Genomic DNA, 18,028 nt, shown 5'->3' on the forward strand with positions numbered 1-18,028 from the left:
GTATGCAAGCTTTCCTAGCACAGTGTTTTGGAAGGGTGAAAAAAATCGTATTTTATTTTCAAGCTGTGGTTTGAAAAAGTGTCACTGAGGAAACCATACCAGAAATTTAGGATATGTCTATGCTGCACAATGCTAATTTACCCAGCTGAGCTCTGTGCTAATGCAGCTATATTGCTTACAGTACTTACAGCTAACTAGTTTAGAGCTCTGTCTGAAATCTCCTCACCAAATCGCACTGTGCAATGGAGAAATACTTTTTTTAGTCTTCAGTACTGCAGGGCACCTTGAAAAAGCAGGTATCACACTGATGTCTGGTTTATACTAGTAGAACAGTGGCTGTGGTACCCTCACCGACATCACGTGTTAGATATATCTTGCAGAAAGACCCCAACCAGGATGACCTATGCAGTTTTAATGTGCATAAATGAAAACGCCTACAAATTTCAACAGAAGTGCTCTCAGGCACAAAGTTAAATCGAGGCATATGGGTCTTCTGCAGCAGTAGGGCCTAAAATTTGTAACCCCCCCACGCAATGAACAGCGTCTATGCTAGATACTCTGCTTTTGGGGTGACAGTGCCAAACACAAATAGGTGTCATATCTTGGATACAGCACTTACCACACACTTGAATGAGCCTTACTCTATACAGGCTCAAAACACAAGAGCTGGACTGTGTCTTGCACAGTCAATAATGCAGCTGGAACAAGGGGCTTAATGCATTAGCTCTGATCCAGAGAGAAAGTTTACTTCTGCCCACAACAACAGAGCAACACCGACTTGTGCACAGAGGGTTGGTGCCCACTGAGAGCCAAAGGTCTTCCTCCGGAGAGGAGTCCTGTGCTGTCACAGCCTGGTGCTAAAGCCCTTAGCCATGAGCAAGCCCATAGGGGCAGCCCCCCCTGCCACGTGGTCTGCCCCCAAACACACAGGGAACAGAAAACCTTGGGCTGTTGAGGTCCCTCCGAGACACTCAGCACAGAGTGGTGCTTGGAAGGGATGGACCAAGCATTTCTGAGTAGCTCTTCACTGAAACAGGCACAGAATAATCTCCTGGACACCACAGCAGCTATGCTTACAGGCTGGTCTAGGAAAGGTGCAGTATTAAATTAACAGCTACCCATGACACACACAACTGACATGATGGCTGATGCATTTTTGGCCTGATTCCTGCCTGTCAGCTCCCTTTAGTGAATTTTCTACTTAGCTAATTTTAACCAAATTTGAAAGAAGGGCTGGAGTCTCACAGATAATTATATTTTTATAAGTTTCAGGGATCTGGCAGCTGGAGAGAGAAGACAGACCAAAATTAGTGCCTTCCATTAAGGGAAAGTAGGCAAAACTCAGCCACTATATATTCCATCACTCCTGAGACAGCCAACAGACCCATACACATTCGGCAGCAGAGCAGCATCGATAGTGTTTGCTTTTGCCAGAGCTGGTAGTTTTGCAATGGGGTATAGCTTAGGACAGAAATTCATAGGTGTCCAGGTTTAATTAGTTTTGCTGTTCTTGGAACAGTTTATATTATTTTGTTGAGGTATTAGTAATAGCAGAGCATCTGCTGAAATTAGGATGATTTGTGAGGGAGTGGTCAGACATATCTATTTTATTGTAGAAAAAAATGCAATGATGACATCTCAGCAATGGCTTTTCTTCTTCTTGAGCCATCTGTTTTTCAACTTTTAATCTTACAGTTATTAGAAAGTAAGATTGGACCGTGAATTTTGTAATTATTAGAAAAGGAATTCAAAGCATGTCAGGACAATATTCTGTTTTGTGTCAAATTAAGGGAAATTGTGTTTTGCCTTTAAATTAAAAAGAAAAACAATTCTTAAGAAATAAAAATGTCATTGTTCAAGGAAGAGTAATAAAGTATGAATGCTTCTCCTTCAGCTGACTGTCTTTGTAAATGAGCAAGAACACTGAAGTCAATAAATTGCCATTACCCAAGCTTCATAAATCATCAGCGGCTGGATTTTACCACATAGTTTAAGTTACAAGACCTCAGAAGAGGCTAAGAAAGATTCATTTGGTGTATTTATAGGCAGAGACAAGGTCTCCAAACTTTTTCAATTGTTACTTGCAGCGTCAACACGGAAAAAGTTGCTCATCTTGGAAATGGCTGGTTCTAAAACAGAGCTCTCTGTACATGGAACCATAATTAAAGGCCTTTGGCTACTCAGTAGAATGAGAGGTTATAGCTGCTCATTACCAAGAACAAGTTTGCTAGCAGATCATCTGCGAAAGGTAACAAAAAAGCAATAAAAAATTAAACTAAAAGCAGGGCCAGCACAGAGAGAAATAGCAAATAACCCTGAAATTTGGAACACAATGTAGAAAGTAAAAAGTGGGAGAGCTGATCAGAACAGGAGGTAAAAGATAACCATGTATGCACTAAATTGCACCAATCTTACAGGGAGCTACTGAAGGATCACTGATTGCAGATGGGTCCTCCCATAACGATTCGGCCCCTCCATAGAACAACATGCAGAACCATAATGGCACAGTTCGAAAGGGAAAAATCAGAAAGAAATAAAAAGAATGTCTAGTCTACAACATGAAATTAAATAATGCTGAAAAACACTTTGTGCCTTGTGGAAAACAAGTCTAAGCTTGTCTGAATTGTCCTATGACTAGGGGGAGGGGAAGTGTCTACATTTGGATATAGCATCCTGAAAAAAACCTTGAGAGCCTAGATCTCATTAACTATCAGTGAAATTTGTGCTTCTAGGCACCACAACCACCTTAAATTTGGAGTCTGCGTCACACACTTCTGATGATTGTTATTCCTTCAGTCCCTTTGAGTGAGGGAAACTCAGCAGGCTGAGGACTGTCTTACATGTTTATCTCCTTAACTGATCCCAAAATACAAACACTAGCTTGCCATCCTTTTCTAGAAGAAAAAAAAAAAAAAAAAAAAAAAAAAAAAAGACACCTCTACAGCAACGGACACAAGAGAAAGCCACTGTGACTGAGCTCAGAGCCAGACCGGAGGGGAACTGGGGCTGTAGGAGAGCTGTTAATTAAACATTGGTTCTACTATTAATAGGCTGATGAAGGACATCACTATCAAAAGGAAACATGTGCATCAGTTCAAACAAGCTGTTTCTTGTACTTGCTCAGTTAACAAGAAAGCCGTTTGGGTATGTCAGATTAAGATTACTATTATATGCTGTCATGGGGAGTCCTTGAAAGCAACCTATGAGTTTAACAACACACGGCGTATGATAGCATTCAGGGCACAGTTTTTACTGTTTCCATGCCTTTGAGCAGCACTTGGTGACCTTGAATATTCTGAGCAGGGACACAGGAAGGCTGTATTAAGAAGGAATTATTAAATATTGATTTATTTTTTTTCCTGGCATTGGTATCAAGATAAATGCCAGAAATTCATCTATCCTGTGAAGCTGACCCAGAGAAGGTGCTTCATCAAGTTCAAGTCCATAGAAAAAGAGACGGGGACAAAGAAGTAAGAAACTTTTCCATCTTGTCAAAAAACTAGCTAGTCTTTATCAGCGTTCAGAGCAGATGCTTCAAAAAAGCTTCTGTGACTGGTTTTAGCTCAGACACAGTTAACCACACTCTTGTTCTACACTCCCATCACAGACCCATTCACTCACGAGAACTCATGAAAGTGGCCCTGACATTGAGACCACACAAAGTTTGGCAAAAGGGACTTTGCAAGTGCTTACGCAGTGCTCGGAGCTTTGCTGATCTGACACCTGGCAGTTACCCGGCTCCCCCCAGAGCACAGGCCATCATCTTTCAACCAGGAGTTCCTGGGTCAAACTCAGTAACTTGTGGCATCTTTCTGCTAAGCTGGCATATGCTGCGACGTTCCCAATTTGCAGCAACTTCTGCAAAGAAGTTTCAAAATTAATATATCCTTGCATGAGATCTTGAACAGAAATCCTGAGCTTTCTTACTTTACCGTCTGCTGACAAGGGAGTGCCCTTCAGTGGTTGTTTCTCTCATTCACTCCAAATTAAAAAAAAACCACCTCCAAGTTGCCTCCAGAATTTAGCTATGGATTTTAAGGCCGGTGTGACTTTGTCCAGAACTGGATGAGCTCCAGGGCTGAAGGCAAAGAAAGTGCCAGCACTTGTGACTGCACTGAATCTCAGCTGCAACTTGAACTGGGATAGTCTTTCTGGCACCTCCAGTGCTACTGGATCTGCGTTACAAAGGGAAAAGCTGGAGGACATTTTAATGACTTATTCAAGCCATAGTCAGGTTGCTCACAGTTCTCTGCTGACAATGCAACGTATTCCAGAAAATCTGGAACAACTGACCTCTTTGGAAGAGTCATGGCCCAAACGGGTTGTGCGGTTTTTGTCCTTGGAGATTTTAAGGACCCAGCTGAGTAAAATCCTGAGTAACTTGGTCTAACCTCACTGCCTATCCTACTCTGAGCAAGGGGTGGCACTACAGACTTCCCAAAATCAATTCTAACCTGAACTATCCTATGATCTTGTGAAAACATGAAAGACATGGATAAACAGTCTTCTGTAACTTTCTTCTCCCATGGAATAAGAGATGAGATTTTTTTCAAAACTTAAGGAAAAAATCCTGTATGCCCTGTGTCCTATTCAGATATGCTGGTATGGACTAAACAGCATTTGGCCAACCCAAAGCATGGATCCTTATTTCAACCTCTCGAGATCCGAGTCAATTTCTCGGTTTCATTGTAAATGTTGACATAGTGGTTATTTGCAGTCTAAGTCTAGTGGCCTGAAACTTCTGGGAAAGGAAAAAAAAAAGAAAAAAGAGGGGAGAGTTCACCAACAGATGTCATTGATGAAAAGAAAGAAGAACCTTTCCTCAAAAGTGCCTTAGTAAGACTTGCCAGAGGAAGAAGCTTTCTATGAGAATCTGTTGAGGAGCACAAGGAAATATCTGGAAAGCACTGGGTTGAAGTAGGCCTAATTGTCATGTGTGTTTTCTACCATTTCAGGCTCTTAATTAAAGCAGAAGATGTTTTCAGCTGCAAGATGGGGCTAATAGCCATTTTCACACACAGGGAAATACAGGCAAAGACAAAGTCCGTCGTGCATGGGGGGTGAGGAGCAGCAGTCGGCAAAGCTGCTCGTGGTACGAAGAGTCCTGAGGGAGTTTTGTTGCTGAAAGGGGGTGCAGACACTTGCTCAAAGCCTTTTTGGTGCTTGACAGAGGCAGTACAGATTGTGTAAGACATTTGCTCAAACTCTTGCATAAAATCATGGAACCACATAAGAACCTTTGGAGGTCATCTAGTCCAACTTCTAAAGCTGAATACCTTCAAAGACGAGATCCCATAATGTTTCTGGACAACTTCTTCCAGTGTTTCACTACCTTGCCTGTGAAGATTTCTAGCTGTAATTTCTCATGCTGCAACTTGGGTCTGTTGCCTCTCGTCCTTGCTCGCCATATGCTCCAGGCCCCTACATGTTTTAGTAAAGTCATCCCAACTTGCCAATATCCCTCCTGTACTAGGGACTTAAAACTGCGCACCGTACACCAGACATGGCCTAACAAGAGCCACACAAAGGAAGGTAACCACCTCTGACCTGATGGATAAGATCCTGCTAACACAGCTCAGTATGCAGTTGGTCTTCAGGATCACCAAAAACAGGGCTGCCAGAGATGGAAGCAGCCAAGCAGCTCTGCATGGACTGTTTACATGAAAAGGAATAGAGGGGTTTCTTTTGTCCACCCCTCCATGTTTCTTTGGGGTTCTTACTGGCACCTCTACCTGCCCAGCCAACACCCCGAAAATTGCTGAGAACAGTGGGAAGGCTCCAACCAGTTTATACTGAGGTGTGAAACACATTTGATGGTTCTCACAGTCCAGGCGTCCTTAAGAGATGGACAAGCAAAGATATCAGCTAGCACATGGACTGACAGAACATACAGCACCCATGCCTGGTGAGAACAGTGACTAAACAGAGGACAAGACAGGTGCAGCATCTACTTCTTAAGTAAAAAAGTAGAATCTGCTATATTTACTCTTTCGCACAGTATCTGAACTTCTTTAACTCATGGCTGAAGTACTGTAAAATCATAGTGTGAAAAACTGGGAAATGTCAGCTATGCTGCTGAGAAAACCTACCCTCAATCAAAATTTAGACACTCTGCCTCAAATAGCAATTTCCATTGTAATTGCCTTCCCAAGTTTCTCAAGAATGGTAATAATTCTTTCTTCTCCTGGAGTATAACGCAAGTTCTTTCGTTTGCTCTTCACTTTGGAAACTAACCAAGCGTTATTAAAAATGACCATTTTTGTTCCTTCTTTAGGTACAATTTTTGTCACTTGTATTTGTAGTAGGTCATGTTTTGCCCTATGACTAGTCCTGTTTATTTCTGGCATGACAGAAGTGGCAAATTTTGGCCCATAATAACTGTGTGCATCAGAAAAAGAGAGTGGAAGAGAGACAGTGAGAAGTGATTAGAGTACCATGTATTCTCAGCAACCACCCACATACGCCTGCACCCCCACAGAAAAGGAGTCTCACTCTACAAAGAGTTATTAATTACATTTTAGAGATCTACAGGTTAATTGAGCTGATCTGGGAGAACTGGCTACATAATCAGTTTCATTCTGTCATTACAACTGGTCAAAAACCCAATTATATTTTTTAAAAAAACCCACTAAGAAGCTTAATAAAGACTATGATGGAGCCTAGGACACCCTCAGATTTTTTTCCACACTGCCTGCTTTTATTGCATTTCATGAATATTGTCATCAAGTTCCCATACACCTGACTTCCAGATCATATCCTCCTTTTACAAGCTGGCCTGCCCTTCAGTGGTTTCCAGTGAGCACTTTGTATCAAAGGATATGAGCCCCCAAAAACATGAAAATATTAGTCAAGTTTAAAGAGAAAAAAACACAAACAAAAACCTTCCAAAACCTGCTTAAAAAAAGTAGAGATGAAGGCACAGAGGGGTTTAAAGGAGTCAAAAAGATTGATTTTCCCAGTGAAGCTTCTGGCAGGATGGAGGTTAAAGTTTCAAAAAAGTCCACCCTAGCCTAAACCTACTTGTACGGCAAATGTTCCCCCTGTCCTCAGTGGGTTTGGGCCCCTTCTGGAGGGAGCCAGCCCCAGGAACCAAAGGACAGCTAAGACACTGTACTTAGGATAACAACACCTCTCTTGGGGTGCTTCCAGAAACCATGCCAAAACATGCAATAAGAGAAAGTAGAATATATATATATATATATATATATAAAAAAAAAAACCTAGAATCATTTAGGTTGGAAAAGACCTTTGAAATCATCAAATCCAACCATGAACCCAGGACTGCCAAGTCCATCACTAAAACATGTCCCTAAGCACTGCACCCATGTGTTTTTTAAAAAGCTCCAGGGATGGTGATTCCACCACCTCCCTGGGCAGCCTGTTCCAGAGCTTGACAGCCCTTTCAGTGAAGAAATCGTTCCTAATACCCAATCTAAACCTCCCCTGGTGCAATTTGAGGCTATTTCCTCTCATCCTGTCGCTTGTTATCTGGGGGAAGAGACTGACCCCCACCTGCTTACAACCTTCTTTCAGGTAGTTGTAGAGAGCAGTAAGATCCCCCCCGAGCTTGCTTTTCTCCAGACTAAGCAACCCCAGCTCCTCCTCACAGGACTTGTGCTCCAGACCCTTCCCCAGCTCCATTACCCTTCCCTGGACACGCTCCAGCACCTCAATGTCTTTCTTGCAGTGTGGGGCTCAGCACTGAACACAGCATTCAAGGTGCGGCCTCACCAGGGCCCAGCACAGGGGACAATCACTGCCCTAGTCCTGCTGGCCACGCTGTTTGGATACAAGCCAGGATGCTGCTGGCCTCCTTGGCCACCTGGGCACACTCCGGCTCATGCCCAGCCGCCTGTCAGCCAGCACCCCCAGGCCCTTTCCCACCAGGCGGCTTTCAGCCACTCTGCCCCCAGCCCGCAGCGCTGCGTGTACACACACACACAGACACACAGACACACAGACACACAGACACACAGACACACAGACACACAGACACGCGCGCGCGCGAATAGCACAGTGCTGGACTGTCCATGCTATACAGACTTCATATAATCTTAAAAACAAAACAAAGAAATACCCCAAAGTAAAAACCCCACAGGCAGTTTGACGTTGAGGGCCAGTTCATGTACCATGAGTTCACACCATAACCCCTTTTAACAGCAATGACTAGACACTGTCATCAGCACAAAACACCTGCTGGGTCCCAAAAAAGTCAGCAGACTGAGGAACACAATGCTAAGTTCACATCCACGTAGTTTGTAGCTCCTGTCTCTGTCCTGCACAGTGTATGGCAAGAGCTCAACATGAAGCAGGGCACCCAAGCAGGCTTGCAGGACCGTCCTTTACCGTGCAGCATGGGGTGGCCAGCTGCATAAGCACATGCTGTGCCAAACTGCAAGGCTGAGAGCTGCGTGAACTGCATAACGCAGACCATGCTGAGATGGAAAAGTGAAAAGATTACTTTATCTCATTTTCCACCTTCAGAAGAGTTGTGGGGCCTAATTCCAAACAACCAACCTTTCTCCTCTGCATTTGTCAAGATGACCCCCTACCTCCCACACAGCTACCAAATCTGATATATTCACAGCTTCTTTCCTCCGCTCTAGCTCTGAAGCACCAGATGTCCGGCCAGCAGTAAATGAAGAGCAGGTGCATTTTGCAGCCCATCCCTGTGGTCTGGGCAGCAGAGAAGCTTCTGAGCATGCAGGAAAGCAAACAACTTCCATGTACACGTGGCCTTCTTTCCCTCTCCTGCATCTGACACAATTACCATAACCTTTGTTACTGGCAGGACCCCAGAGCTCCACTTCAGAACCACCAAGGGAGAGAACTGAAGAAGCTTGCTTGGATGGTTACAGGACCTCTTTGGTTGGATTATTTTCTCAGGAGTGAAACACAGTGTGCCCTAACAGCCTCCATAGCACTAGTTATCAGAGTAAGACGTCATTCACCATGAAAGCCGTGCAGTCCAGAAAATCCAGAAGTGCAATACAAACTGGTTTACAGTGGCGTAAACAACACTGCAACAGGAGAACACCTTCCCACTGTTTTTTCCCCAGCCAGTGGGTGAGGCGGGAGGCACTGCCACCAGCACATCTGCACTATCCAGCTGGGGCTTTCTGCTGCCACTCTACTGCCGTGGTACAGCAGCACCCTCCCTCTCGGCCGGCAGCTGCTGGGTAAACTTTACAGACCTCTGCTGTCAACCTTGGTACTGTATCCCAGCCTCCAATTTATTTATTTATTTATTTTTCAGTCAGCTCAGCAATAAAATACCTAAAGATGCTGGTGCCTGAATCATCATTGGACTCTGAGAAAAATGGCTTGGGTCTCCCTCTGCAGAACTACTGCTCCAGGCTCTTTGCAGTCTCAAGTGGGATTAACACCGGCATGCATCCCTGCACGCTGCGCCTGCTTCCACTGGGATGTTTTGCAGCAAGATAAATCGATCTCACCACCTACTCCACTGCAAGTATTCACTCCTCCTAGCACTTCAGAGGGAGTCTCTGAATCCAGCAGAGCCTCCCTCCTGGAGGTGTGGCACTGCGGGAAGGAAAGCCAGCCTGGCTACTGCTCTTAGAGCAAACGGGAAGAGATGGCTGCTCTTGCTATTTCATCGAAAGAGCCCCTTCCCCAAGCAGCGCTGATTCCAGGGATATTTAAATAGAGTCAAGGTGAGATAAAGAGTATCATCTTGTATTAATACATATATGTATTCCTCCCCCTTCCACCAATTTTACCTCCTCAACATCAGCAATTAGCACGTCTGACAAGAGATGCAGCAAGGAAACAATTTCAGGTTGAGCGCATCACGACTGACTCACTGCCATGAAGTTCTACGCTTCAACAGAATTCCTGGTGAACGACAATGAAATATTCATCAGCTCATATTTGTAAATGGCCCAGCAACATACTGAGTAAATGACCTCCGATGAAGTGCCTCGCATTAAAATGGAACAGCAGCCAGCTGAAGCGAGTGAGCTACAAACTACGCATGTTTTGTCAGCACAGACAAGCAGCAAACACAAACAGAAAGAAATCTAGTTGGACTCATCATCCTGACAGGGAGAAACAAATGAGGAGCCAGCCTGTTTGCTTCAGAGGGATCCACTGGCAGCGCTGCCTGTGGCAGGAGCGAGTGGGGCAACCTGGGCTAAATTTTACTCCCTGCCCTTTGTCACAATCTGAAAATGAAGCAGGCGAGGCAGAGGGTGAGCAGTTTTGCTCTCCCCACACGTTGGCCCTGGTTTTTTTACACCAGTCACCCCCACCCCCTGCACCTACACTGCAAAGCACCAACCACTAGTCCTTAACCAAGGGGCTTGGTCCTTAAGATGGCAAACACAAGCCTGCACCCTCCAGAGCGAATGGGGAGCCTGCCCCCCCCCCCCCCATTAGGTGCCTGGTGCTGGGCAGGAGCACCCAGCACCCTCCCCAGTTTGCATTTCTTGCCTTGCCTGCATGTTTTGAGGCGAGCCTCTGATGTGAGGGAGCCAGGCTTGCAAGGGGGGGCAGGCTGTGGGAGCGGGGGTGTCGCCAAGCACTGCTCTTTGCCTGGGGCAGTGTTACTGGATGCTGATTCAGGGAGCAGAAGGGTGGATTTTCTGTCCCCCTTTCAGCTCTCATCGTCATTCAGGATGCGTGATTTCCAGGGAGGTTGCCAGCGCTGCACTGCACCGCTTGTGATGGTTAATCCTCGTACGGGAAAGCTCCACAATGGAAATTGTGAGGAGAATGCAAAATAAATTAGGAAAACCTAGCATGCCATCGTCAGCCTCCACAAAACGTGGAGGCACCCGGATCTGGCCTCCCCCAGACCTTTTCCAAGGCACTTTCTTGAAATCGAGCTTAAAAAAACCCCATCTGTTGTTGCCCTGGGGCCTCACAGAAAGGTGAGCTCCCACCCCAGAGCCAGGTGGGCGGTGCAGACTTCCCCCCCCCCCCCCCTAAAAATCATTTATTTATTAATTAAACGCCCTGCGATAAGGCAGATCTACATGCAGGTCCGCAGCTCTGCAGGCTGAGGGCCCGCCGCAGCCGGGAACTTGAACAAACAGCACCATCAGGTGGCTTGGCTCGATATGGATGTGCAGAGCCACCCAGCACATCTCCAGCAGGACCTGGCCATCCCTCCGCTCTCCTCTTGCCAACCCTCCGAGCCGGGAGGGCCCACAGCCCCTGCTGGGAAAGCCTGAGTCCACACGACTGTAGGAGAAAGCTTCAAAGGGCAGCACGGCACATCCAGGCAGGGCCTTAAGGGAAAACTTCCAGCGTGCTTCTTGCCCCCTGCTCTGCAAGTCTCACGTCTTCTCCTTTTCATTGCTGTATCTCAGCTTTAACTACATAGTTTAACTGACTCGTTAGCAGGCTACCTGCTCTGGCACCCAGACTGCTGGTCTAAGCAGAGTACACGTCTTGTTTTCCTCCATCAGCCTCTTCAAATTTGGGGGGCACTGAAAAACTGATGTTTTCACCTTCAAAACTAGCCCCAGTGTACAAACCTCCTTTGGAGCCATTGCTAGCACCCACCTGCCCCTGCCTGCACAGGGAAGAAGGATGCCTGGTTCAGCCTCGGGCAGGTGCTCTTTCACCAAAGAAATAACTTGGCTCCCTCAGCATTTTTGCTGATTTCTCTTGCTGCTTACGTATTCAGTTAGTACAAACTGGGAGCAGAAGCACTTCCCACTAATGAGCCAGAGCCCCGTTCATCCCCTGAGAAACACGGAGCAGATACAGTCCCAACACACATAAAGATAACAAATGAGAATTCAGCTCCCAGGCTCCAGGCATGTCACAGCCTCTGCCCTCAGACTCCTGCCTGTCATCCTTACCTATCCTCATAAAGAGAGAAGAGCCCTGGATGAGACAATCTGAAGGAAAACAAAATCCTGTTTCATCCACAGTGCTGCAGTGACTACAGCCATGCCCATACTATTTTTGCATGACTGCCAAGGGAGGGACCTATGCCTTCAGTCTCAATTGCTTTTCTCATACCTGTATCATAAAAGATGTCTCTTCAGGGTGTTTTCCACTCCAGTCAATAATGAGGTATTTCTAATTGTCCCCTAGCAGAACGTAGGTAATTTAAATAGACATGCTTATAAATAAGTATTTATATTTAGTTGTTTATACATATAAATATTTATCTTCTATAAGTATATATAATGTCTTGTATTTATATGAGATATAGAAATAAATAAGTAAACACCTATACAGTCATGTTCACGGATTTAAAGGAAAACTACTCAAACCTGTGGTTGCTCAGTTTCCCTAGGAAACACCACAGCTCAGAGTTTCAGCCTTGAGTGCCCACAGCTAGATCTTACAGCAGCAACCCTGAAAATCAGGACCTTCCATAGTTACGTTTGTGCTCATGCATATAAAAGGATTGATTTACATATCTAATTTCAGGCCTTTAATTTTCAAAAATTTGTGCCTTAAACAGGAAGTCCCATGTTTCCAGTCATACAGCCCCATGGGGCACTTCTGTATGAAGCACATCATGCAGTCACCTTGAAAGGATGTTAAAGCATCGCAAGTTGTTGACAGCCCATCTCAAAAATCTCTGCCTTCTGTAATAAAGAGGCCTCCCAATTCCCAGATATGCTCAATGCAATAAAATTTCTGAACATCCCACATAAAGATGATAACGGAGCACCTAACACAAAAGCAAAAAAAAAAAAAAAGGAAATGAGATTATATTTCCCATCATGGCATCTGCATTAAGCTCGATAGCTGCTTATTTCTACTATAATTGTGCCAGAGTCATTTTGAATTTTGTTTTCTTTATGCACCTTGCTCTGAAGCTGAGATATTTTGGGAAAAACAATACACAAAATGGCACTTAAATTCACACGGCAATGTCTCGCCAGTTGCTACTAATGATGTCAGAGGAGGTCAGGTGGGCACAGAAGTATGAATTGTCCCTACATTTGTACATTTTTTGAGCAACCAAACAGCACCCAGGAGAACCGAAATCTTCCTGGGAAAGCAGGAACAGAGAAAACGAAGAAGGAATGTCTTTTTTTCCCACCACCTTAATTCTCTTTGCTTTCAAGCCCTTCCTCAGCCCTTGCCTTTTATTTTTCTGTCAAAGGAGAACACGGTGCTAAGGAAAGTCAGCTTGCAGCAGTGTTGGTTCATGGGAAAGCCTGCAGAAGCCCCATCCAGGCACTTCTGTAAGTACATTTTTTCTGTGCTGGGCTGTCAGTTGCGCTGCTCTATTCTAAGCGTAGAGCCATGGAGCAAGATGCTTGGGGTGGATTTGTTGGCAGATCAGTAGGGGCTCATAGTATTCCTGCCAAATTCTTTTTCTCATGTGACCTGAGCTTGACTTGGAACATGGATTTCCTACAGAGACAAGTTTAAGCAGTGCCAGGAATTTGAAGGCCAGGTGGTCTGCAAAGCTTCTCCCCAGGCTCTGCGATCCTATTTCCTCACATCATTCTTTCCAGCCAGCACAGAGCTTGGGCTGGGGTGCTCACAGCAAACTGAGTCCTCCAAACCAATGCAGTTGGCTCCTTCCCACCACCACCAATCCTCTGGAAGAGCTTGCAACAGAAGTGGGAGGAAAGATGAGCACGTTTCTGCTAGGAAACGGATTCAGACAGGCTTTGACCAAGACTGCTAGTGAAACTTTTCTCTGCCAGAGGAAACTCTAAAAAAATCCCGCTTTTTCATCTCAGCAACATCCAAATTTGGCTTAGCTAGTCCAAACTGTCATGTCCTTGCTAACTCAGAAAGCCTGTATTTGCCTACCTGGAAGGGAAAGCTATCACAGAAAGCCAGATAGACAGGCTTTTCTGAAGAAAGTTATCCATAGCCACACTGGTCTCCTGGAACAAGAAGGTTCATACATTAATTTTAGATCTCTGGCAATTTGCATACTAGAAATACCTTGTGGCTCTGATCCATACTGCCTTCTATTAAGGAAACAGAAGCTAGAATAAGCTGGAAGCTCTCCCAGATGATGCTCTCTGAATACCCATTGAGAAAAAGCAGCCTACCCTAATATATTACTTGCCCCATCCCTAAGAAAATCTTACTAAAGAAAGTAAGTTTGGCTTCCTGAAGAGGCACAATAACATTGTCAGCATTATAATGTGATATCAAGGCAGGACTTGGACCAAAGATGATGCTCTTCTCACTGTTTTGTCTCAGCACCAACCAGGGGTAATGCAGAGATTACAGTTGTCTGCTTCTGGACTTAATCTTTTCACATCACTAAGGAAGGATCCCTGCTGTCCCACCCCTGACGCAGAACAGGGAGTAGCAGTCTCATTCTAAACTGGCTCCTGTCATTCTCTCTAGAAATGCTACAGAAGTGGCAATGGCCCTTCACACATATAATCCCATATCTATAATTGCTGCCTTGTTGGCAAATTCCCGTCACAGATTGCACTCGGCTCTATCCCACCCTCACATCAGATGCAATCACACCAACCTGTGCCTGCTAGAGCGCCTGGCTGAGGTAGCGGGGTAGAGAACAGCCTCACTGCACTGGCACCCTCGGGAGACTGAGCAGAGAACTCAGATTTCAGCAGGTCTGAGCCCCCCGCCTCAGCTGAAGCCATCTCCGTAGCAGGTCTGTCCCCTGAGGGCCTGAGGAAGGGATGGATCTAGCATATCCTTCCCCACCACCTAGGAAGGAGAAGCCCATACCAGGCTCTGCTCCCTCCTGTCAGCCTTGCATTCGGTTACAGCAGCCAAGTGCTCCCTGCACAGTTACAATAATGCTCGACACGGAGGGAGCGTTATTTTCCATCAAAGCAGCATTTGAAACAATGAGCCACCAAGAAAGGAACCTCCTTGCGTTCTCGTTGGTGTTGTACTGATGACAAGGGGATGCTCAGAAACCCTGTGTTCCTACAGTCTGAGAACAGTAGGATAAACTCAGGAATAGCTTTGCTGGGAGCAACTGCAAACTCAAAGAACTTAGCTAGGAGAACGTCAGCAGCAGCTATGAAATTCATTTGCATCAAACTCACAACTTTTCTGCAGTAGGCTGACCAGTCTGAAATTCACTCTTAAAACCTATCAGAAACCAGTTTAAACTTAGCCTTCCTTCAGCTGTAGTTCCTCCGCCTTCTTTTTTCCTTGCATCCAAACAAATCCAACCTCACCACCCACCAGTCAAAAAGGCGATGAGAAATACAGGTTAGGGAATGCTCAGGTACCAAGAGGGAGCAAACAGCAAAGTAGGTTGATGAAATCCAAAATTCTTGCTTAATTTAAGCCTTGCTTTCTTGCCTGGGAGGGCCTAGCTGCTTCTTCACGATGTCTGTTTCTGGTAAAAGACCTACATCTTCAGTTGTTCTCCCTTTCACAGTGCCCTCAGTGAGCAGAAACTTCTCTACATACCTGTCAACACATGATTACAAGATCATTTTTAAAGATTTCCTGTCAGGCCTGTGTGGAAGTCAACTGGACCATTTTAGGGGAGAAAGATTGTCAGTGCTAGATGATTCAGAAGCACAAAGGCAGCTATTTTGGACATTCATCCCTGCTTGTGGATGATTATTCAGTCCAAACCCCTGCTGAGTTGCCAAGTTCCCCAACACAATACTTGTGCTACTACAAAATTTCATACCTTCCAGGTGGTACCTATCAGGCTATAGGTACTTGATATCTATAGCTATCACTTCTTACCCTGTCGAGTTACCTATAAACAGAATTTGTCTGTAGGGCCAGAAATTCTGTTCCTTACATCAAACATTAATTAGTCCCTTGCTGAGTCTGCTCCACCACAAGGTCCCAGAGCACATTATGAAAGGAGCTCCTGGACACTGCTGAGCATTTCCCAGGTGAAGAACTGGGCTTATACTACAGAAAGTCACTTCTCCCTGAACACAGAGGAAACTCCATTAGCCAGGATGGAGAAACACACACCTCCACCAGAGTTACAAAAGCCGACACCATACCTCAGTGCAACTGTCCTAGTGTGCTGTTCCAGCACCGATACTGCCTAACTTGTAACAATCTCCATCGATCCAAAGTTGCACACCAGTACTGCAATGTTGGCAAACAAATTCAGGCCATCCAGGAGGGCCATAGGGTTTTAACAAAGGCCATTGATCCACAATGATCCTGATTCAACGTCAATTTAAACATATTGCCTGGCCAAAGAGCTGCTCATCAGCACAGCCACGAAGTAACACAGGAGAGATTGACTTCCTGATGTAATGAGACCTGTGAAGTTCATGCTAAGCCAGAGGCCGTTTCATTAGCTAATTAAAGGCTTCTCACCAAAGCAGTTCCTCACCATATTGCTGCTGCTGCCGTGCACTGAGAGGCAGTCCGCCGAAGGTGCAGCACAGCAGCGTGAAACACCCTTCCTCACCCCTTTGAAGCTTGAGGTTTCAAAGCTTCTCCCATTCTGAGCTTCATCTGAACAAAAGGAAGCCACCCCCATGGAGCTCTGTCTGTTAGACTAGGAGAAATCCCCAGAGAAGTCCCTGCTTTGAACTCCAGCCTGCCAAGAAATAAAAGAGTTCCTCGACCTATACAGGCTATTCTGGAAGGGGATCTTTCTGCTAGCTGCAGTGCATGCTTCTGGTGTTGAGAAAATTCCCCTACTAGCATGCACATTCCCACCACATTGTACCAGCAGTTCCATAAGAAGCTTTGGATTTAGTGGAGTGGTATTTTCTGAGAAGAACAGTATTCACTGGAAAATTCCCACCCACCTCAAAACCCGACTGCCACAGCAACAACTTCGCACAGCTATTGAGAACAGTTGGTGGAACCGAGGAGGGGAGATGCAGGAGCAGATGAATGCTTTTCTCTTTGCACCAAAGCTGGTTTTGTCACTTCCATCCCTATTATGGTTTGAGAGACCACATGACTTCAAGGCCAGCATTTCTTTTCAGCCTCAGGCTCATGTACATTTGCATCATGAACATGCAATGCAAACCACAAATAAACGTACGCATGGATGAGTGCCTCTGCTCTGAGTGGTGCTAAGTCTGTTTTCCTCCTTCCCATTCCTTTATTCAAAGGTGCACACTGTGGATGAGTTGACAAGCACAGCAACACTCATCCAAGAATAACATCTCAAACTGTCAGTCACTCCATACTTGGACATATGTCACCTTAGCCACATCAAAAGTATGGCTATCCTCTTCAGAGAGCACCAGAGCAAACTCATCCTATGTCTTCTTCCTGCACGCAAACAACTGGCAGAGGGATAGTACATAAAAATCACCTTCCTGCTCCACACCTACCATGACTGAATGTTTTCTCTGTCTCTGATACCTTCTTTCCACAGGGGAAAAAGTATCAAAGAGAAGAGGCCATACAGAAGACAACCTATTTCTTTCCTTAGTGCCGAGCACAGAGTTTGTGTCACTACAGAAGAGTCCCTGGTACAGCAGTACAACTAAGGGCAGAATAATATAGTGATAAATGGAAGGTGGAAACCAAACAACTGCTCTTGCCTCGTTACCACCCATTGACTTTATATCATTGTTTCAAATGCTTCCTCTGCTACCAGTAGAAGTCTACAAGCCCCAGAACCAGAATCTTTCCATCTTGTCTTCCAGCACTTGGTAAATGACTTAAATGGAGTTTTAACAAATAATCTATGTTTTTATATGAAGACACTATGTAATCACAGCACAGAAATTGCATATAAGTCTTTGAAATATTGGATATTATAAGTGTAAGGATTCAAACATTAAAATCTAGAAATATTTCTAGATCCACCATACAATCGTTAGGGGGGACCTTTAAAGCTCGTCTAGTCCACCCCCTGCAATGAGCAGGGACATCTTCAACTAGATCAGGTTGCTCAGAATCTGATCTAACCTGACCTTGAATGTTTCCAGGGATGGGGGATCTACAGCCCCTCTGAGCAACCTGTGCCAGTGTTTCACCACTCTCATTGTAAAAAACTTCTTCCTTACATCTAGTCTAAATCTACCCTCTTTCAGTTCAAAACCATTACCCCTTGTCCTATCACTACAAGCCCTATTAAAAAGTCTGTTCCCATCTTTCCTGTAAAACCCCTTTAAGTACTGAGAGACTGCAG

The sequence above is a fragment of the Falco peregrinus genome, chromosome 3, assembly GCF_023634155.1.
Source record: "Falco peregrinus isolate bFalPer1 chromosome 3, bFalPer1.pri, whole genome shotgun sequence".
Lineage (NCBI taxonomy): Eukaryota > Metazoa > Chordata > Aves > Falconiformes > Falconidae > Falco > Falco peregrinus.